Source organism: Stenella coeruleoalba, assembly GCF_951394435.1.
Source record: "Stenella coeruleoalba genome assembly, chromosome: 20".
In the NCBI taxonomy this organism is placed as follows: Eukaryota; Metazoa; Chordata; class Mammalia; order Artiodactyla; family Delphinidae; genus Stenella; species Stenella coeruleoalba.
The window spans coordinates 21,258,522-21,281,581 of NC_137166.1; the positions used below are offsets into that span (position 1 = coordinate 21,258,522).

General features: G+C 43.8%; 1 protein-coding gene across 3 annotated transcripts in view; it reads left to right on the forward strand.

Moving 5' to 3' along the window:
- CDH11 (cadherin 11) overlaps positions 1–23,060 on the forward strand; it is a 140,996-nt gene that overhangs the window by 67,056 nt on the left and 50,880 nt on the right. Inside the window, exon 3 of one of the 3 annotated variants that reach the window (XM_079908740.1) lies at positions 17,164–17,249. The exons of 1 other annotated variant lie outside the window; for it this stretch is intronic. The gene's annotated coding sequence lies outside the window, so the exon portion shown is untranslated. Of the gene's footprint in view, positions 1–17,163; positions 17,250–19,211; positions 19,228–23,060 lie in introns of those variants that run through there. One more of the 3 variants, XM_079908741.1, reaches the window with a different exon arrangement.

Consider the following 23,060-nt stretch of genomic DNA (forward strand, 5'->3'; position numbering starts at 1 on the left):
AAAGCATAGAGATGTGGAATCCACGGATATTTAGAAACAAGGCTTGGAATTGGGTGTCCTGCCCGTTAAATATAGAGGTCAATGCTGTTTCTCTTCTCCTCTGTAGAAGGAGCAGATACACGTTTCTGTTGTAAAGCACACGTCTAGATTGAAGTCACTTAAATCATTATCTCCCCTGCAGTTCATAAGAGAGCTTTTGATGTCATTCTCAGCTTACTAGTGTAAATAATGGGTCAAATTCTCATCCTGTTGGACAGGATGGAAATCTGACTCAGGATTTGTAAATACTGCTGCATTTCATTTATTTTCACGGGGACATTTTCTTCCCCAGCAGACAGTGAAATAACAGCATCCTGGGAAACAGCCTGTGGAGGAATCACGACGCATTAACCTAAGCAGTGAGATCTAAACAGAAGCTCTGCGATCTCCCGCCAGAGTCCAAATCCCGGCAGTCCCCACTGTTTGGCTGCGTTCAGGAAGCGTAAATAAAACTAGATCTTCGGGGCTTTCCTGGTGGCGCGGTGGTTGGGGGTCCGCCTGCCGATGCGGGGAGCGCGGGTTCGTGCCCTGGTCCGGGAAGGTCCCACATGCCGCGGAGCGGCTGGGCCCGTGAGCCATGGCCGCTGAGCCTGCGCGTCCGGAGCCTGTGCTCCGCAACGGGAGAGGCCACAACAGTGAGAGGCCCGCGTATCACCAAAAAAAAAAAAAAAAAAAAGATCTTTGTAGAGTAAAAAGGAGCTGAGATTTAGGAGACGGGAGTCTTTCTCAAGCAGCAGACATCCTCTTTCCCAATTTCATTACAGTTTTCTTAGCTTTTAAAGAAGTTAAAAGAATAAAAAATAATAATAAAAGATTAATACTTCCTGAAATATATCCCTGCCTATTTCAGAGTGTTTGCTTTTTTCCCCTCATTGAAGGGTCTGGACTAGTGGCCTGACTCAGCGGTGGGAATGGCCAGGTTCTAATCTTGTTTCTTGCTGGAAAGTGACTGCTCTGTGCTCCTCTTTGATAATTTGTCAAATGTGTTCAACAATGGGGTGATTATTGTAATCGCCCAATAATTAGAGTCTTCTCTATAGGGATTTTGTGACAGTTGACGGAGCTATTACCTCTAATGCACTTAGAACAATGCCTGTCACATAGAGACGGCTTCCTGAACAGGGCTTAGGGTGGTAGTGATGGCAATGCCTGAGTCTATACAATTCCAAATATCCAGGTGTTTCCAAATTCAGGTTCCTAGACAGAAGTTTGCAGTGAATGACGGAACACAGGTCATAGCCAGGTTTGTAGAGCACAGGCACGCAGGTTGGCCCTGGAGGGCCGGCCTCCCCTCGAGCTGGCCTGAGCGTTAGCCTGTGAAGGTGGCGACAGGCACGGCCTCCACTGGGCTCTGTTGGCACCATGTGCTGGCTTCCATGAACAGGGTGCTCCTCTTTGCAGAAGGATGGTGCCAACTAAAGTGCCCCACAAAATACAGAAGAAGCGCAGCGCATGGGCCGGGAGTGGCGTCACACACAATGACCTGGGTTGGAATTTTGGGTCTTCCTCTAACTGTGACTTTGAACAGAACAGTAACTCTCTCTTGTGCTTGTGTTTGTCTGTTTTTGTTTTTAATGGAGCAGGAAGCAGTGACCGTCTTGACTGTCTCCCAGGGTTGAAGAAGGACTTGCATGTTTTAAATTGTGAAACTGTACTTTCCTTCTCCTTCCCCAGCGCGATGTAGCTCAGCACAGAGGAGAAGGAGCTATGGCGTCCCCCTCTGTGCCTCATCTCAGCTTCCTTGTGAGCCGCTACGTGTGACTTCTGCTGAGTGCTTTAACCTCGTGAAGCTTCTGCTTTCTCATCTGTTAAATGGGCGTATTAGTTTCCTGTTGCTGCTGTAACGAACTGCCACAAACCTAGTGGCTTTAAAACAAGACAACTTTATTATCTTACAGTTGTGGAGATCGGCAGCCTAAAATGGGCCCCATGGGCTAAAATCAAGTTATCCATAGGGCTCTGTTCCCTGGAGGTCCTAGGGGAGAATCTTATTACTTATCTTCTTCACATTCTAGGTGTCTCCTGGGTTCCTCAGCTCATGGCCTCTTCTTCTGCCTTCAAAGTTCATCACCTCATCCTCTGCTTCTCTCATCCATTCTCTCTCTCTCTCTGTCCCTCCTGCCTCCCTTGTATAAGGACCCTGTGATTACACTGACTCCACCTGAATAATCCAGAATGATCTGCCCATTTCAAGACCCTTAATTAAACCACATTCACAAAGTCCTCTTTGCCTTACAGTTTACTACATTTATAGGTTCTGGTAATTAACACGTGGACATCTTTGTGCTGGGGCATTGTTTGTACTCGTAGGACTGCTGCAAGGATCAAATGAGACAATGCACGTAAAGTACTTAGCACGGTTCCCAGCACATAGTAATAACTCGATAAATGTTTATTCTCCTCCTTAGAATCACTGATAATGACATTTGCTTGCATACCTCCAGGAGACAGCTAGGGATTGCCACAGTTGTAACTGCCCAGCTCTGCACGCTGGCAGGAACAGTGGCCTTGTTTGGCCGTGGCTGGAGGCTTCCACTCATCTTAGCCCTGTAAGGAAGCCAGTCTGCAGAGACACTTCTGTCTGAATAATGCTCCCTCCCACAGAGTTAGCCTGACCAAGTTTTGCCTCTTTTCTAAGCTTCAGCTTTCTTATTTGTAAACTGAGGTTAGGGGGAGGAGCTTGACTCTGGGGCCCCGGGGTTCAGTGGTTCTTCTGTTGAAAATCTATGAACTATAAGAAATGATCACAGGTGAACCAAAAAAAGTGCAGGTTGGTATTAAGGTATGCTTACTGGCTTCTCAGGGAAAACAGCCCATTGCAAAACAACAACGATAGAAACGGCTATCATCTTCTCTTGCTTTCCATGAGCCTTCATCAGGGTTTCTACCTGCGGGTGCTTCTGGCTCGGGCTGGGCTATGTGATGATGTAGACAGGAGGCTGGCATTGGGTGCTTTCTGTAATGTGTGGATCCCAGATAAGTGGAGATGTGAGCTCAGGTTTCCAAGATTAAGGTGGGGGCTGAATTCTTCTAGTTAGAAGATACATCGTTCATGGATCCAGGACTGGAGAGGAAAAAACAGAAAGAGGAAGAAGCCTACTACGTGTCAGACACGTAGGGACGCTGTCTTTGTATCATTTAATTCCCACCACTGTGCCTGGGCTGGGGAGCATTTTATCTCCATTTTTCAAATGAGAAAACAGAGTGTGAGAAAGATTGACTAATTTGCCTGATGCCTCACAGCTGGTAAGTGACTCGAGAAGAAGGAAGCTGAATTAATACTTCAAATCCAAAACGGAGCTTCTTAGCTATAGCAGTGAGCCTTCCTCAGTCTGGGCGATCTGGCTTTCTCTGGTACATGGCAGGCCACTGTGAAGTGACTTGGTCAGCCCCCTGAATGTCTCCACTCTCCCTCTCTAGTGGACAGAAAGCCAAGGCCACGGTATATTTCATTTCCTCTTTTACCCACATTCTTGCGAAAAAAATCTCCAGCTGCCCTGTCGTCTCCTTTACAGTCCTCTGTCTTCCCAACTCAAATCCCTCTTTTTCCAAGTCATTTGAGGCAAAGTCGAGTGATGGATGTTTGCAAACAAGTTGAAACCCTAGCACCCCAGTGATCCCTCTCGCCTTCAGATTTCACCTTCCATTGGAAGCTGGACACTCGTTGCCTGTGGCACCGTCTTCACTGATGATCTCTTTGGGACTCTTCCGGGGGATCTGTGTTTTGAATCATTTTACAAGTGGCAAGAGCACTGTCTTGGGAGAATATTGGAAGTTCGTCAGAGCCACCCAGAGACAAGATGGCTGCAGGCCGTGAGGAGGTCCTGCCACTTAACGTGGGTTGTGGTGAGCAGTGACTTGTGACTCTGATGAGATGGGTCTGCATGTCTTCTGTGACTTAGAAGCTGCCTCCAACAGGACATTTGGATGCATGGATTCAGGTGTTGGCACAAAATTAATCTCTTTAATTGCAAACCACAGTCCGTACAGAGGAGGAACACAGCAGACACCTTCCGAGCAGGTGCAGTATCAGATCCAGCACCTCTAAGAGTCCTGAGCAGATGAAGCCAAGCCTTGAATCTGACCTGGTGCAAGGGGCAATGAAAGCCAGGAGGCTCCGGGGGTGGAAGAAAGAAAACAGATACTACAGAGTATTTGTTTTCTATGAGAAAGGCTGTACCAATTGGGCAGTCCTTAAAGTCAAATTGCTAAAAGTAGAACCTCTAAGATCAGATGGTCAGGGGTGGTATTAGTTGTGTGACCTTTGGTGAGTTATTTAACCTCTCAGAGTTTCAATTTTTCACCCATAAAATGGGGATAACAGTAGTAAAAAAACCCATAGGGCTGTGCGCAGATTAATGAAATAAAGCACATAGAGTGCTAGGTGCAGTATTCAGCATGGAATAAGCACCCCGTGATTGTGAGCCCCCCCTACCACTGGCCGCTGTTAATCAGCTGTGTCCTCCTGGATGAGAGGAAGGCCAAATGGGAGCTGATTTTGGAAACCCTGTTCCCCCTCAAGGAAAGTTTTTCCTTTCTTGGGGCAGGATTTTCAGCCTAAGCCCTACTCTCAGATAGCAGCCTTCACCTTCACTGGTAGCTCTGAACATTAGTCTGACTTGTTCTTTCACTCTCCATCAATAAAACAAGGATAATAATAACCCTCGCTTTTGTTGGCTGATGTGTAACATGAGCTAATGTGTGTGCAAGTCCTTTGTAAATTACAAAGTGCTATAAAGTATGAATTATTGTTGTGATTGTTCCATTCTAGGCATCTCATAAACAATGCGGAAAATTAAGGATGAGTGCCACTGGTATTCAAGAAGCATTTACGCCTTTTTAAGTGTGTGACTATAAACTATCAGCAGAGGGACCTGATACTGCAGTCTTCAGTCTGGCTTAAATACTGCCCGCTGAGGGCAACGTTCTAGCAGGGACAGTGCCGGCAGGCAGTGGAGCATAATGGTTAGCTGGGGCAGCTCTGTGATTCCACCAGGTTGGAATACCAGCCACTGATGTGCTTTGTGACTTTGCCCGGAATTACCAAAGGACTTCTGAACCTCACTTTCCTAATTTGTAAAGTAAAGATAGTAATTCTTACCTCACTGAGTTGCTGTGAGGGGTAAGTAAGATAATAATCATCGAGCTCTGGACACATTACACAGTATGGTGATCTGGAGGACCTAGACACCTCCCTCATTGCAGCCCCCTTGCCTTCTGACTGACAGGTGTGTTCTCTTTCACCTGAGGATTCCCACTGAAACGCTAGTCAGAATTAGAGCCCTCGCTATCACCTGGGCTCCCAGCAGCCTCACCGAGGCCACTGCCATGCTCACTCAGCAGCCCAGCCCCTGGCTTGCCCTGCTGTTGTTCAGGCCTCCAAGGTCAGTTCCAGCATGGCCAGGCCTTTGCAGATTCCAGTGCCTCCTATTGATAAATCTGTGTGTGCGCTCAGTGGGGTGGGGCATGATATAGAGCAGGAGACCACCTGTTAAAGCCAGTGTGAACAGCCTGAATTCTTGGCCACAACCCTCCAATGGTGAGGGGCCCACCTGGACTCCAAGCACCGTACGTTACCAGCCAGATCCATGTGGACAGTCCAGACACAGCCATGTGCACACTGATTCGATGACAAACCAGAGAAATGTAAAATTGACCTCAACACTCTAAAGTTCTAGGGGCCGAGGCTTTAATGCTGACAATGATAAGAAATAGTATTTATTGAGCACTTACTACATGCCACATACAGTGTCCAGCACCTCACAAGAATTATCTCATTTAATGCTCACAGCCACCCAAGGAGAAATGTGCTATACTATTCCCCCGCTTTTCAACTGAAGGCGTGTGATGAGGAAGAGCAGAGGTAGGCTTTAAACCCCATGCTCTTGGCCACAGCAGTGCCCATGGCTTATGGGGTGGGGGGGGGGGTGTAGGCTCATGGCCTGGGGGCGGGTGACTGGGAAGAACGGACAATCACAATGGGCTATTTTCCCGTCTTGCTCAGCCTGCACTCTGCCCTTCTCCTTCTGTGTCAGTGTCCTGGGGCTGCCATAGTAACCAGGTACCACAGACTGGGTGGCTTGAACAACAGAAATTTGTCTCACAGTTTGGGAGGCCAGAAGTCCAAAATTGAGGTGTTGGCAGAGTGGGCTTCTTCTTGAGGGCTGTGAGGGAGAATCTGTGCCCTGCCATCTTCCTAGCTTCTGGGGGCCTCAGGCAGTTTTTGACTTATAGATGGTGTTCCCCAGTGACCAAATGTCCCCTTTCAATAAGGACAACAGTCATATTGGATGAGAGTCTACCCTAATGACTTCATCATCATCTTAACTTGATCATCTGCAAAGACCCTATTTGCACATAAGGTCACCTTCAGAGGTACTGGGAGTTAGGAGTTCAGCATCTTTTAGGGAAACACAATTCAGGCTATAATACCATCCAAGCTCATTTCTAGGATTACCACTTTAGACACAAATGTGTCCACTATAAGTCTTTTCCCACAGACTCAATCAACAAGTATTCATTGAATGCTTCCCACGTGCTCAATATATCAAGCTACCCACTGGAAGTAAGATGATGAACAAAACGCATATGAGCCCCATCGTCATGGAGCATTGATGATGCACTCTTGGAGAATTTCAATCACTAGACCCTCACAGTACTACAGCTAAGCCTTTTATCAGTAATTCCAAATGCCTCATCTAAAGGGATAAGTGAATGTAGCTTCATCGTTCTGAGTAAATCTAAAGAGAGAGTAACCGGACATAAATATTAACATTTGCTCAACTTCATTTGCATGTACACATCCCAGTTCATCCATTGCTTTGCAAAGTGGCATGTGATTTCTTAAAATCTCTGTGTGTTTTTTTCCCCTAGTTTACTGGTAGGGTGTCATCACAGGCCTCCCAGACCAAACACTGTAAATAGAATGATTTTAACCAGTGTACCACTTATTAGATGGGAGAGCAATTAGCCTGTGCTCTGTTTAATTAAGCCTCACTTAATGGGCAAACGTTTTCTTTAACGGGCTTGCTGTCACCTCCTCAGTTATTTAAGGCAGTTCATTTCACAACAGGGGGAAAAAAGAAAGAGATAGGAAAAAAAATTCTCATTTGCTCCAAGTCGATTGGTCTGAGGAAAAGCTTGGCTGTCTAGAAGATGCCTAATTGCCTCTGTGATCCTGTGCTTAGTCTCTATTTAGTCTTAGGCTTCTTATTGAAACGCTAATCAGGGTTAGGTCTCACCTCTTGAATGATTTTGTAAAAACTTGATGTTCCTCTGCTTAGCTAGGAATGTCTGCATGCAAGTATAATGCCACTCTGACTGAATGGAAAGATAACTAATCCCCTTAATTTTGCAAAGAGGGCTCTGATTTGGTACATACAGTACAGATCAGGGGAAATCAGAATAAAATTAATTTCCTTCTTTGCATAGGTACCACCTCTGTTATACCAAGAGCCACTTTTCTTTGGCTGAGTTTGTTAGGGATTTGGAGAATGCTTGGCACGTGTATTTGAGCTTATTTCCTGTAGCTGGGGTCAAATTTAGGTTATGCCATTTTATCTGGTGTCAGAACTTGGGGAACTTAAGTTCTTTGATTCTCCGTTTCATCTGTCAAGTAGGAATAATTATCCCTACATCACAAGACTGTAAGGAGTTCAAGTACCATTCACGCTCCTAGCTCAAGGTCTAATTATTGCAGGCATGCAATACAATATATTATCTGCCTCTCCCTTTGTTCTCTGTCCCTTCCCCCAACCACCCACCCTTGAAGGTGGGACAGATGTGGTCGGTTTTGGGTTTTGTTTTTCCCCCACAGCCGTAACACACTCACCTTAAATCTGAGTCGTAGGCACTCTGCTGCTTCTGAGTTCTAAGGTCTTAACACATCTCACGATGAAAAATGACTAATTGAAGCAGACACCCATTTATTTTTGACAGAGGAGAACCACAGTGATGGACATTTGGCTATTCTTGCACGGTCAGCTGACTTGCTGCTGACTTTCCGTCTTTCCATGCTGCAGTACAGGTATGAATTCAAGCATTGCCTTCACCTGCATTGGCCAAAGAGTAAACGCTATCAGTATTATAATTATTATTTATTATTTCTGCTTGTGGTCTGCCTTGTGCCTACCTTTCCTGCCTCACCCACTTCCTCTTCTCGAGCAGTTCCCGTGCTTTCACAGTCCCACATTCCCATTGTTACCCGAACACAGCATCTAATTCCACTCCTTAGATGTTTGTTCCTGCTGGTCTGACCCTGAACATCTGATTCATTCATATATTTCAAGACTTAATTCTGGCTTATCAAGTTAAGTCTTCTCTGACCAACCACGTGCTCGTGCAATCATTTATGTGAGTCTCCTATGAGTTCTCTCAGCTCTCTCACTTCCCCATCAAAGCACCTTCCACATTGTTTCCCAATTTTCCAGGCTGCTGCCCAGCCCGCCGCCACCACCATGAGACACTCGGTGACTTGAGGACCATGACAACATCCTCTTGTTACTCCCTCTGCTTAACACCAGGTTGCCACTTCATGCTGAGGGCACGTTCGGCAAATGCATTTTTATTAATTTGTGTGTGTGTGTGTGAATGAAGATCCATGAATGCTGCCTCCTGAAATGACCTTGGAAGCTGCCTGCTAATCCAGCATGGCACATGCTCCTAATATGAATGATCCTGACTCTCAGATTTGGGTAGTGGTTATTTTCTCAGAACCGGTGTCAAGTCAGAGGATGAAAGAGAATATTCATTCTTCCTAATTCCTCAATCAATTAGCACTATAGATAATTCTTTCATCCTTAGGCCTTTTACACTGTAGGTCGCCTGTCAATATCCAATGGCCTATTCTACCTTCTCCTGGGAAATCTAAAATCCTTCCGTGGTTTTCTCTGACCTCAGTTACACTGATTTTAAAAGTTCCCAAACTGTCAACATTTACCCAAATGTGATCTCTTCTGCCCAGTGATGTTGCTTCTGTGAAGAAATAGGCAAGAGAATTCTGAGTTCACAGAGAAGATATTTGAAGACAAAATGATTCTGGAAATTAGGATAAAAATAATTTGAAGCTTGAAGATTGGCTTACCTAGTCCAGTTCTTTATTTGTACAAATGTTTCCATTTTGTCAGACAAAATACAGGACTTCCAGTTAAATTTGAATTTCAGGTAAACAACAAAGTGTTTTAGTATAAATATGTCCCCCAAATTTTATAAGACATACTTGTACTAAAAATAACTGTTGTTTCTTTGAAACTCAGATTTATTTGGATGTCCTGTACTTTCATTTGCTAAGTCTAGCACCCCTGCTTTCCACTAAAGTTAATGACCTGCCCACTATGATTTGATAGGCTTGACATCAGGCATGATAGGGTTTTAAACACACAGGCTTTCTGAGACCCAAACCAGTATTCATTCCTAATTCATATGATTGGGAGTGGAAATTTTTCTACTGTAACACAAAGGGCTTTTGGCAAGTTTGTGATCCTAGAAATCTGCCCCATCTTAGCAAAGCAAGAGTTGGTTCAACACGCAACCCAACTCAAGAGAAGTGAGCCATATTAAAACAGGTTTATCAAGGGTAATTGCAACATAGTTTTGTCAGTTCAGCACACCACAAGCCTGACTGCAAATGCCAGGTGTGTGCCCATTGACACCAGGTTCTCTCTAAAAAAATTGCTTTTGTTTTCTGTTGTGTAGGACATCGGCAAAAGGAACTGTATTGAGGATTACCAGAGCCATACAATAGAATATGGGCAAACAGTTTACTCTGAAACCATCCATTTATCCAGTATGCATGATGTCTAGTTGTCTCCAAAATAAACTCTGATTCTCCATGCTCACTAAGGAACTGACTTAAAATTCTTTAGCCAGTTATAAGTAAAAGAATTTTCACTATTCTGCTATCATCTGAATTTCTCCTCCTTATCATGCTTTCTTGTTCCAAGATGGCTTCACTGGGGGAAAAAAAAAAAAAAATCACATCCTTCTCTTAAGGTCTTCATTACTCTTTTTTTTTAACATCTTTATTGAAGTATAATTGCTTTACAATGTTGTGTTAGTTACTGCTGTATAACAATTCATTACTCTCTGCAGGAAAAAAAAAATGTATCTTTTCTCATCTACCTGCTCAAAGTGCAATCTCAGTGCCAAGTCTGTGACTTGTAATGATTTGAAGGAGATGTTGCATCTTTTAAATATGTTCAACAAAATGTCTACTTGCTTTTTCTTATGACCCCAGGAAGATATTTTTTGGATTTTGGTTTAGATATCACTGGTGTTTCACTCTGAGTGTTCTCAAAGTGAAACCTCCATCCCCTTCTCATGTCAAGAAACCTATACTCTATTCTCACTTATGGTAAGAGTCACTTTTCAATCTGGATACAATCTGAAAAGCCATTCCCTTTTCAGAAAAGCCATTCCATCCTGTTGCCAGGATGCATCCTGGGTAACACTTAAATCTTTCCTCTCCTGTAGGAAGATCTTAATGGTTACCCAAGAAGTGAAGGCTGGGCATCTGTTGAAGAGGGTGTACAAGCTGGTGAAATACTGACATAAAATAAGAATTTAACTTATGTAGCAGCCGAGGGTTCAGTTCACTCCCTGCTGGATAAAACATGATTCAGCAGCAAGGTGCAGAGACTCTGCCATAGGGCCTGTTGGGACATCTCAGCTGCAGAGTGGGAAGGGCAGGAAGGTGAGACACAGGCGTGTGTGTGTGTGTGTGTGTGTGTGCGCGCGCGCGCGCGCACGCACGTGTGTGTGTTTGGTTGGAGCGGTTAGCTAGAATAACTCTAATGCAGTAGAAAATATTAAGATCCCAGAATCCCAGAGCCCTTGCTCTGGGTTGGTCCAAAGGGTATACATCTGAGGGAGAAGTACAGTCATCGCCAGAGTTACACAGCAGATACAGGCAGGAGGCAGCATCATTTACTGTCTCCTCTGCCCAGATAGAAGGGAGACCCCAAGAAGTAGGTAAAAATGCCAGAGTCAGGGGCAGACCCCAGGGAGAAAAACCTGGCATGGCCTAGGTACAACCTCAAAGTCCTAGGCAGTCCAACTGGGCTTATCACCAGAGAAGCAGTCATGGTGAGGATTAGGTAGTGGGTTTCCCAAGAAACAAGGCATCAACTCATGATGTGCAGGGCATGGCTTCTGAGGAGGAATAAGAAGGGGGCTTTAGTACTGTCCTTCCACTTCTAAATTCCAAAATTCTACCCCTCTGTTTCCAGATCTAGGTCCTATTTCCTTTCTGGGTGAAGTGTCTATGCCATCCTGAGTATATTTTGACCTCTCTGAATGTTCATCTTTACTGTTCATTTTAATGAGCTACTTAATCTGGGGTTGTTAGTATTTTCTGAATGTGTATATTTGTCAAATCAACTAGCTTTCAAATTCTGAATCTCCCCTCCCCAACCTGCCCCGACCTTGTGAGTTCTGGGTGGGATTTACTAGGTTGCTGGAGTTTAGATCTTAAAATGTGTATGCATAGAAGATGGAGAATGGGAATTTAGACCTTGGGGATGCAGAGGGTCCCAGCCTGGGATACCCAGTGAAGAGGTTGTATTCAGAAGCAGGAAGAGACTGAATGAGGAGACCAAGTCATGTTTCTATGTCCCTGAGGGCAGCCATCCTTGAGATGCAAGAGTGGGCATCTCTGTCATGGATGTCTTGCCAGGAAGGCTAAGTAAGTCCTTGACGATAAAGTTCATGACTTATACAATAACTACTTTGTTGTTCAGTCTTCCTCTGCCCCTTGTGTGACTGGGGCAACTCTGGTCCAAGGGACTTCCCCGTAGTGGGTGATGCTAGAGAGCCCATTCCACTTTACCAGCAGTACCATGGATTGCAAAAGTCTGCCCTTCTGATAAAATCTTTTTGGAAAGAGGTACTTGATTAAAGGATGTAAGATTCTTGAGAGCAAGGGCAGAACCCATCCCCTGCTGTACATGCTTCTCCTGGGGAGACATCATGGCATACCTGGGAAATATCCCATTGTACTTTGTCACCTTGGTGCTCTATACACGGATTAAAGTTTTATATTTTTTGTTTGTTTACATAATTTTGTTAAAAAAAAAAGGTTATTGTCACCGCCTCTCCATTTGCTGTTAAAAACAGGATTGAATCTCCTTTGCAGTGTGGGTATTGAAGCAACCCGTGGTCTTCCTGTCAGAGAATACTTCTGGGCCTCACCTTGGATGCCCTCAGATGAACTGTTGATGTGTGGGACTTGCCTCCATGAAGGCATAATCCTTCCTTCCATGAGCTACATACCTAATCTTTTCAGTGATGATTAGCTCATGAGATCTCACAGAGCTATCTCACGTTGGGCTGGTTCCTATTGTTGGAAGACATTTATTGTCTGGCTGCCTTCCTATAGTTCCCTGCACCACTTGCATATTATTACTCATTAGCACTTTCTCTGAGGCTGAGGCAGTGAAGGATATAGAGGAAAATTTTGTTCTAAAGTGGAAAATGTTGTGAGAGAGAGGTTTGGAAATCACGATTCATTCCTTCAAGGACTGTTTGGAAGAGTGGGGCAGGCTGGAGAACACCTAGGGAAGGGTTGGGGCAATTCCTCTAAGGAAATGTTAGGGGACTGGTTTTGTTTGAATTGGAGAATTAATTGCAAGACTCTTGGAGGAAATACGCACTCTCTAAAAATGCTAGTAACCTGAGTTTCTTGAGAGCAAAGAATATGTTTCACCTAAGTTTGCAGCATTTAACAATTGCAGAGATCCTACAAATATTTATTAAGTGGTTGTGATGTGGAATAAGATTCTGCTGAGCTCTGAGCATCCCCAGAAGGAAAAATTAAGACCTTCAGAGGACAATTACAGAGACGTTCATCATCAAAGGTGGAAAGATAAGAGCTTCCGAATGGGCCATATATGGCTTCAAATTTCATTTCAGGTGCCAACTAAACCGAATGCTCTGAAAGTGAAGTTCCTCTGGCCCTTGTTTCCTTATCTGGACAAAGGAGGCGATAATGCAAAACTCAAAGATGCTGGAGGGAGAGAGGCTATGAAGAATCTACATAAAGTATCTAGCACCTAGCAAGGTGCCTACCACACAGTAGGTGCTCAAAAAAACAGAACCTAGTTTGTAGATGATAACTCACTAACAGTTATGCCACCCCCCTCTTCCCCATGGACTGGGCTGTTTCAAGAGGAGGCTGAATGGAGAATGAGTGATTTGCCAAGATGGCCTCCCTAACTCATCCGGTCAGGAGAGCCCACCCTCTCATGTGACAAGTACTTGGCAGCTTTGTCCATACTCCTTATCATCGCTCCATTCTCATCCCATATCAAGGATAACTGAAAGACCCCTTAGTCTCTGCAGAGAAACTTCTGGCCTTTATGCCTATCAAGTCTGGGTCCTTGCTGGAATCAGCCAGCCCCCTCTCCCCAGCACACACACCATCCTCTAGGCAAGGAGGTCAGTGTCTTCACAAGTCACCACTACAGAATTCCCTCTGGTCCTGGGGCAAACAACAAGGATGCCCGTGTACATTTGTAGCATCTGGCAGATTTTATAACCTTATCAGAGAAAAGGAGTGAAATCACATCTCCTTTCTGTAAGAGTAACAGGTCATTTACATTTATCTACAATCCACACCACTAAAGGTTAAAAGCCAAAACTTTACAAATTACTCAAAGAAATGGAAGTTGCCGCTGCTGTCAGCATCTCATCATGCGTCCCCTCACTTGTGTAGCCCACATTATGCTTTTACAAAGAGCTTCCCAAACCATTATCTTATTCGACCCTCAACTTAACTTGGGAGCCAGGGAGGTCATGCATCATTTGCCTTTCTTTTCATAAGAGAAAACAGATTCACAAAGGTGAAGTGAGCTGTCGGTTGTCAGTGGTCCCACGGTTTCCTGAGCCCGGACCTCCTCCCTAAACCAGGAGATTATAGGCACTGAAGCAGGAACTTACTTACTGTTGCTGTATTGAGACAGCAAGTCTGTTAGGTATCAAGATCTCAGAAGCGGTTTCTTTTTTCCTTTATTGTTTCTAATGCAGCTGAACTGCTTTTCAAGGAAGCATTTTGCCCAGTCTAGCTGTGTGTCCTGTTTGCTGTGGAGTACGGGGCCTGTTGGTTCAGCCATCCCCCACCCATTGTAGTCCTATCCCTTGATTTTTCCAGGCATTCTGCTAATGTCATGTGGAGAGTCACTGTGTTACCCAGCCCTTTATTCCACAGATAGGAAAACTGAGGTCTAGATGATTGGCCGTAAGCAATGAGTTCATGGCAGGTTTTGAATGCCTAGACAGTGTTCTTTGTCTACCTTCATTTCCTGAACAGACATTTCTGCTTAAGATGAGGATGTTTTAGTGCCCAAGACCAACGCTGACTAATAAGAGAAGTTGTTTTTCGATGATTGAAATCACCGTTGAGCACTTGAAATGGGACTAGCATGTGCAGGAAGTACCTTTTAAATTTCATTTAATTTAGATGAATTTAAATTTTAAAAGCTACATGTGTCTAGGTTGCTACCATATTGGCGGGTATAGCTCTAGATCAGTGGTTCTCAGCTTGAATGTACACTGCAACCACCCGGGGAACTTCAAAAATACTGAATCCTGGTTTCTTTGCTTTCAAGTGGTTTAGAGTAAGGCCTTGGCAATAGGATTTTTCAAATAACCTTGCTCCCCTCTGGTTAATTCTAATATGCAGAAAAGTTCTTGAGACACTATAGTCTAAATTTTAAGCCCTATGAGGGGCAGAGGCCATGTCGGCATATACATCACTGTAGTCAGGGGCAAGGAATTCAGTGAGAACTTGGCTATGTTCCCACATCTTAGGGAAAAGGAAAGGTTAAAAGTGCCCTTATTAAATTGCTTAAAAGGACAGTGTGGGCTTCCCAGGTGGCGCAGTGGTTGAGAGTCCGCCCGCAGATGCAGGGGACACGGGTTTGTGCCCCGGTCTGGGAAGATCCCACATGCCGCAGAGCGGCTGGGCCCGTGAGCCATGGCCGCTGAGCCTGCGCGTCGGGAGCCTGTGCTCCGCAACAGGAGAGGCCACAACAGTGAGAGGCCCGCGTACCGCTAAAAAAAAAAAAAAAAAGTACAGTGTGATCAAACGAATGGAAATGGTCCTTCTTCCTGGCAGAGAGAGAGGATGAAGTAGGTCTCTTTGTGATAATGACTCTGGTAATGAATTATAAGTAAGGTATGCATTTTTTCCAGAAATGCATTTGTAGCAGTAGATGTTTTTGCCAAGCAAGTGAACTCACGTCTGTAATTCACAATAGGATTAACCTGGGATTATAGAAAATCTAATTAAGTGAACCATATCATCTGAGAGCCACAAAAGACACTTAGCGTTGCCTTTGAAAGTCCTGCCTGTCTGAGAGTGTTTGGCATATGCTTCAGAAAATGCTCTGCACACGTACAAGGCACTTGACTAGTTTGCTGTATCCCATTACTTTTCTTTTATGCTTAACTTTTTTCAAAAAAAAAAACTCTTACTTTTGATAACTGATGTTAGTGCATTTGAAAAGAAAGAATTGGGCTTCAAAGATTGGATTATTTGAAACCACAATGCGATCATTATGAAGCTATTGTTGGTGTCTGGTTTCTGAAAACAAGGAGGGGCAGGGACTCTCTGTGGGGTATGTAAAGATACAAAAAAAAGCCATTTAAAATACGGCAGAGTTTAGTCTACTCCTAGCAATGATAGCATAGTTTGGGGAGGTCCATTAGAAAGAGACCTCCAGAACAGCCCACCCACACTCGGGTAAAAATCAAGCTTCTGATAATTGGAAGCAGCTTGACTCTCCATTCCTCACTCCTGTTCAGCGGCTGATTAAGCTGGACGGATGCACAGGGACCGCAGTGGATTGAGGTCACAGGCTGGCCTTCTCAGAATTCTAAAGGCTCTCGGAGGTGGTGATTGGAGGCACTCTCTCTCTCCTCGCCTTAGTAATTATTTCAAAAAACCACATCAAGCCCTTGTCAGTTATTAAGGCCACCCTGGGATAACTCCTCCTCTTATTGTTTATGCTTTAAAAAACAGACTTTGTGGTTCTCTGCAGGATGTCACATTCTAGGGAGAACATGTAGATTGCTTTTCCTCTTCCAGTTCTCCACTGATCATCTTTAAAGAGCTCCCAGGTCCTTATTTCTGAATGTCCGTTCCTTTCTTGAACCTGGACTGGCCGTTTCATAGAAATCATTTGAAAAGGAGGACTGCTTTTAATCCAGGTTCTGAGGGGAAAGGGCAGGATAGATGTTATAAAAATTATCTTTCACTGTCGATACTTGTTCCTCCCCCTATATTTTCGCTCCATACAGTGAGGTCTTTAGGTTTTGTTCATGCTGTCTTTTATTTTGCAAGTTACTTATCATTTCTGTATCTCAGTTTTCCCATCTGTCTGTTGAAGAAGGATGAATAGTGGAAAATCTAAGCTAGGATTTCCCCCAGTTCTGAGATTCTAAGATTAATTAATGCAACAAAATGTCCGAACTTGAAACAGAAATGCTGACATTGACAATACCTACTACTGGAAGAAGTTGGGAACTGGACTTACTCTGAGCTTTCCACTTGAGCATCAATCCATTGGCTTTACAAGCTTAATATGTTTAAAACCAAACTCATGTTTTTTATCCCCAAACCAGTGTCTTCTTCTTTTGAGGCCAGAAGTAGCACCACTGTCTTCTCACTCTCCCCAGACTGCAGTTGCATCCTCTATCCTCAATCTGTCCAGTTCCCAAGGCCCTTCACATCGCATGATTTCTAGAAAGGCCTTCTTTCCTCCATACAAGGCTTATTTTTCTAGTTCAGAACCATACTATCTCTCACCTGAACTATTGCAATGACTCCAGGAGTCTCCCTGGACTCATATATTAGTATCATTGCATTTAGCAATCCCTATTATAAATATCGGTTTGTCTGTATCTCCTTAATGGACAGCCTCCTGGACACCTTTGTGAGGCTTGCACCGTACTGCATGTTGTATGTGTATTATATGCCATATTCATGCATCCAGGGCTTATAGTACTTATTTATGTATTCTTGTTGAAGGAACAAAACTCCTAATTTATCATCTTTATCACCTGCTGTGTGCCAGCCCATGTCAAGTACTACACGGAGTTCTCTTCATGCACCATCTTGTTTCATTTTAGAACTCCCCCGTTAAGACCGGTCCTGGTGTTCTTCACATCTTCAGCATTGCGGTGTGGAGACCTACAGAGGCTGAGTCACACACGTAGTGAGTAGTAACTCTTGAGCTGTAATCCTCTAACCCCATCTGACTCCTGAGCCCATGCTCTCAACAATTTTGTCAGAACTGCCATTTCTCATGTTGGTTTATCCTGTATACCCCTGACAGCTCGGACTCCATCAATCTCCTGACCAGAGAACTTAATGGATTCCCACTGGCCATCAGGTAAAGTCCTGACTCCTAATGCTGGGTTTTAATACCTGTCGCATTAGCAGGTCTTGCATTGCCCAGTCCCAGAGGGCCCCATTCACATTATAGCTGATGTAAGTGGGACTCCTGGAGTTGTGCATGGAGCAGCCCTGCCAGTGCAGCAGGATCCAGACCTTCTAAATGAATTTTCATCTCTCTCCATCCAGGGAAAGTTGCTGTGTCTCAGCCCAGCACAGACTCACAGGCTCCTTTAGACAGCTCCTTAACAGGCTGTTGCCAGTCTTCTATTTTATAGAAGGAGAAACTCAGTCCCAAAGGAAGAGTGTCTTTTCTAAGGTTATACAACTGTTTAGTGGCAGAACCTTTGCTACAACACAAGTGTCTTGACTTTTGTTGTACACCTCTCCCTATTGCCCAGTATTCCTTGGAAATTTAGAGAAGAAATAGGCATTTTCTACATCTGAACAAAGGATCTCCACAGCTATAGTACTTCACCCTTGACCAGGGGAAGAACCACCTAACTTTTCCTCTTGATTATTGTATTGATAGTTTACTAGGTTTGCTGTTTGATGATAAAAGAAAGCACTCAAGTTAGCTCATGCACAAGGGGCTAATTGTCATCTGATGTATAGGGAGGGCAGTGCAAACAACCTCATAGAAATTCAGAAACAGAATATCAGTAGGGCTGGGCCCTGTGGAGACAACAGCTGGAGGAAGTCCTTGATTGCCAAGATCTTCAGATAACAGGGCCATGTGCTCTGCCATTTGCGTGGCTCAGGGACAGAGGCCACGTTTGTTTCTGTTTGGTTTCTAACTGACTTGCTCATACTTTGATTTCACTGAAACACTGGCCCTAAGATGCCACTTTGTGGCTACTCCATCCCCCAGGTGCCTCATAACCTTCTGTTTCAGCTCCCTTACTAACTGGCAAATGGTCCTGTTTTCTTTCATTAAAGTTCCCCAGTGAATCTGATTCACCCAGGTTATCTTTTTTTTTTTTTTGCGGTACGCGGGCTTCTCACTGTTGTGGCCTCTCCCGTTGCGGAGCACAGGCTCCGGACGCGCAGGCTCAGCGGCCATGGCTCACGGGCCCAGCCGCTCCGCAGCATGTGGGATCCTTCCGGACCAGGGCATGAAGCCGTGTCCCCTGCATCGGCAGGCGGACTCTCAACCACTGCGCCACCAGGGAAGCCCCCCAGGTTATCATTTTGAACGAGGTTACACAGTTGGATAAAATCAGGGGTTGGTTTATGGTTTGGTTATCACTGGACTATATGTGGTTCAGTCATCCATGGCTCTGGGTGAGAGTGGAAACTCCAGATGTGGGAGACTGTTAATATAGGTATTTGCTTGGAAGGGGCTGGAGTAGGCAAGTGCCAGAAGGCAGGAGTGATATGTTACAAATTCATCTGCAGAGATGTGGTCACTGATTCCTCTGTGTTCTTTTACCCAGTCCTGTTTGCACTTATCACATCATACGATCATTTATCTGCTTAGACAACTGTCTCACCATTGTTTGAGTAGAGTCTACAGATCAGAGAGGCACTGCAGCCTCCAGGGTCCAACCCAGGTCTGGCACTGTGAAAAGTTACTGCTGAATGAAGGAACCAGGAAGTAAAGAAAGCTTTATAGATATTCACTGCTCTGAGACAAAGAGAGATTTACGTACAGGCCTCTGATACCACAAATGACGTTACATTATGTCGAGCATCTGTTTATCATTACCATTTTTGCCCTAATCTTCCCTCAGGTACTTTCACTCATGCAGAAGAAAAATGGAAAATAAGATCTCTCTCTTTCCACACATTCATATAGGGTGTGTATTCACAGCCCAAGATGATACTGATGACAGTGTTATTAACTGTATGTGATGATATATTTTATTCATCTTAATGATTAACATTTTAAAATATTACAGTGAGAAAAAGACTACCTTAAGGATTGAGTAGAGCAAAAATAATAAGTTCTTCATATCACAGATTGTGTTTAGTCATCTTATCATTTGAAGATGATTTAATTACTTGAAAAGATTAATAAATAATCAGTGAATGATTCTATATGTTTGGGGTCTGGGGACTTAAGATGGATTTCTAGAATACTCTGTGGCCACAAAAGCCTAAGAATATAAAGGCTGATTGTACATGCTCAAATGAACTTCACATCTAACGAAGATTTTTTTCAATGTCAAATACAATATGGAGTTTAGACCATCCTTGGAGATGGTCTGAACCATGTCCTTGTGTTGAAGATCAGGAACATGGACTCGTGTTTGGGAGCCAGGCAAAGCCGAAGCATGGGTCTTGCAGTCACATGAATTTGAATTTGAATTGCAGCCTTGCCCGTGTTTCAGAGTGTATCCTTGAGTGATTTACTTCATCACTCACAACCTCAGTTTCCTGGTAGATTATATTGTGGGTGATATTTACATACAGTTGTGGTGAAAATACAGTTAAATGGTGTATATCAAGCCCTGAGTATACTGCCGAGTACTAGAAAAATCAAGCACCTCGTCAAGGATAATTTCAACTATCATTACCTAACTTTATATAGCCCATAAGTGATGGAACTAGGATTTGGACCCAGGCCTTCCCAATACCAGGCATGGTCTGATCTTTTCACTTCCAAAGCTGACACTCCTGTGGTTCTCTATTTCTCTAGAAGCAGAGAATGAAACTTACATGGAACAGTTTTAAACATTCCACTTGCCCTTAAAGCACGTCATGGTCATTGATAAGGAGCCCTCTTTGCTACCTACTTTTTTTTTTTTTTGCGCTACGCGGGCCCCTCACTGCCGTGGCCTCTCCTGTTAGGAGCACAGGCTCCGGACGCGCAGGCTCAGCGGCCATGGCTCACGGGCCCAGCCGCTCCGCGGCATGTGGGATCTTCCCGGACCGGGGCACGAACCCGTGTGCCCTGCATCGGCAGGCGGACTCTCAACCACTGCGCCACCAGCTAAGGGAAGCCCTTAGCTACCTACTTTAACATTTGAAGTTGGTATCAGAGAGTGGAGTAACATATACAATGCCTGCTTGGCAGTCTCTGCTGTGTATTCTGCACCTGAGCAGAAGTGACTTACCACAAGCTTATGCTTTGCTCCAAGCGTAGAAATCGGGGAAGAAATGTGATTCAGTAGTTCTTGTAATACTTCCTCTCTCCATTCTCTGTGATTTCCACAGACATGGCATAATTCCTGTGATTTGATTTGAAACTAGAGACCAGCTCAGTGCTGAATGATGAGATCTGAACGGGGAATAAAATATGCTTGAATTAATTTGCATAATGGAATCCGATTGGTCACAAAGCTGTGTTTGTTGCAGTGGGGACCAGAGCCCCTGAGCTCCTGACAAGAGGACACTGCACTTGCAGAATAAGGTTTTGAGTTGTGGTGGGCTCGGTAATATTCTTAATGTAATGATAACCTGTAATGATAACCTGTCTTTAACTGTAAATTAACTCCCTGGAAATGAAAAGAACAGGTCAGCCTGTCTGATCCTTCCAGCTCTGTGGGGGAGGAGAAAGCTAAAAAACCAAAGCCGTTTGATTTTTGCTAAGCGTTTTCGTCTTTTTTTCTCTACCCGATAACAATTTCCAGCACGAGTCCAAATATACTTAAACACCCGTATGTCATTTTCTTTAACGGAGACAAAAGCAAACACAGTGAGTTTTATGCTCAAGGCTCAGTAGCTTATGACGGGCTATCTGCTCTCAAGATAGAGGGGCGAGCCTTCCACTTAGAGCTGGTGGTTTTGCAAATCCACTTTCCTGTCATGTTATTACTCCTGTGACTTTCAACAACATTTATTTTTCCTTGCAAGCAATATCCTCCCATCATAAAATAAAGTCCTCCTGTATGTTTTAGTGGAACCTCAATGCTTAGACATTCTTGCATACTGCTAGAAGGTGCTTAAAAGGAAGGACTGTTCAAGAACTGCCTTGGGGGTCTTTATTAAAACCAGTTAGAACACTGATATATTTCCTTAGTTGTTAACAACATGAAGGTCTTCTTAGGAGGGCGGTCTCCTGTTCATTTTCATGAGTGATTCCTGCAGACTCTGTACCACTGCATACATCAACCAGATCTCTAGATTTTAGAAGCATTTACAAATAATAATAATCTTTCTGAACACATCTTTTTTAACCTATACATATAGAAATCCTGAAACAGGGTTTTTTAAAAATAAAAAAGCAAAGACTTACTTTTGTGTACTAGTGCTGTTCAAGGACCTGGTTGTACTGTGTTGTTGATGAACTGATATAATCACTTCCTGTTCCTCTTCACTTTGATCATTGCTATAAAATGCTTTCCTCTTTCTAGTTTGGTTTAATATTTTAGTTACAGTATTACCCCCCACCAGAGTGCCACCAAAACTTAAATTATTTTCATCATTAGACTATTATGGTATGTCTTATGATATGTGTCCATATTTGATCTTCAGCCTTCTCTTAGAGAGGCAGTATCACATGGGATTATAGGGGATAACAATGCAGGTCTTGGAACCAAGCATCCAGTGTTCATATCTCAGCTCCTCCACTTGCTGGCTGTGGAACTATGAGCAAGTTACTTAATCTTGCTATGCCTCAGACTACTTATCTGTAAAATGGGGATAACAATAATACTATTGTGCAGACTTATTGTGAAAATGTGTGACTCAACTCATTGAAAGCACTTAGAAGAATGTTAGGCAGACAAGAACACTGGACAAATGTTTACCGTTATTAACATTTTCATCACAGTCATATTATGAGTATATGAGTTCTCATACTGGTTTACTGCATGTGGCATCTAGGTTACTGTTTTTATCACAGTGTCCATATCGTCTCCTTATGAATCTCAGAAACCGACAAGTGGTGATAGCTGGTATTGCTCACTGGCTAACGACACAGACTCTAGAGCCAAACGTCATGGGCTCAGATTCAGCACTACAATTTATCTGAAGCATAACTTTGCAGAAGTTGCTTAATCTATCCGGGCCTCAGTTTCCATCCTTTAAAATAAGAATATTCACAGTACCTATTCATAAGTTTGTTATAGAAATTAATGGATGAGTTACTATTTGTAAAGTTTTTAGAGCAATAGCTAGAAAAAGCTTTTGCTAAGTAAATTTTCACTCTGAAATTGAATTTAAAAATGTCTTAGGGCTTCCCTGGTGGCGCAGTGGTTGAGAGTCCGCCCGCCGATGCAGGGGACACGGGTTCGTGCCCCGGTCCGGCAAGATCCCACATGCCGCGGAGCGGCTGGGCCCATGAGCCATGGCGGCTGAGCCTGCACGTCCGGAGCCTGTGCTCCGCAACCGAAGAGGCCACAACAGTGAGAGGCCCGCGTACCGCAAAAAAGAAAAAAAAGTAAAAAAATGTCTTAAAATTCGTCTTAACATACCTGAGATTAACCATTAAAATAACTTTATATAGTACATACAGCCATATAAGTATTTATAAATAATGGTTTCAAGGAATTACTTTTAAAAGCAAGTTGATTTTGCTATTCTCTCCAACAGAAGAAAATAGATAATTTCACCTTTTTAACAAAGGGTGAAATTTATTGTTTATTGGTCATGTGGAAACTCTTAAATTCATTAGTATCATGCTAGAATTTTTCTTCTGTAAAGGAAAAAGAAAGTTGTCGTCTAGTTTCAACACATTTAGTGTCAG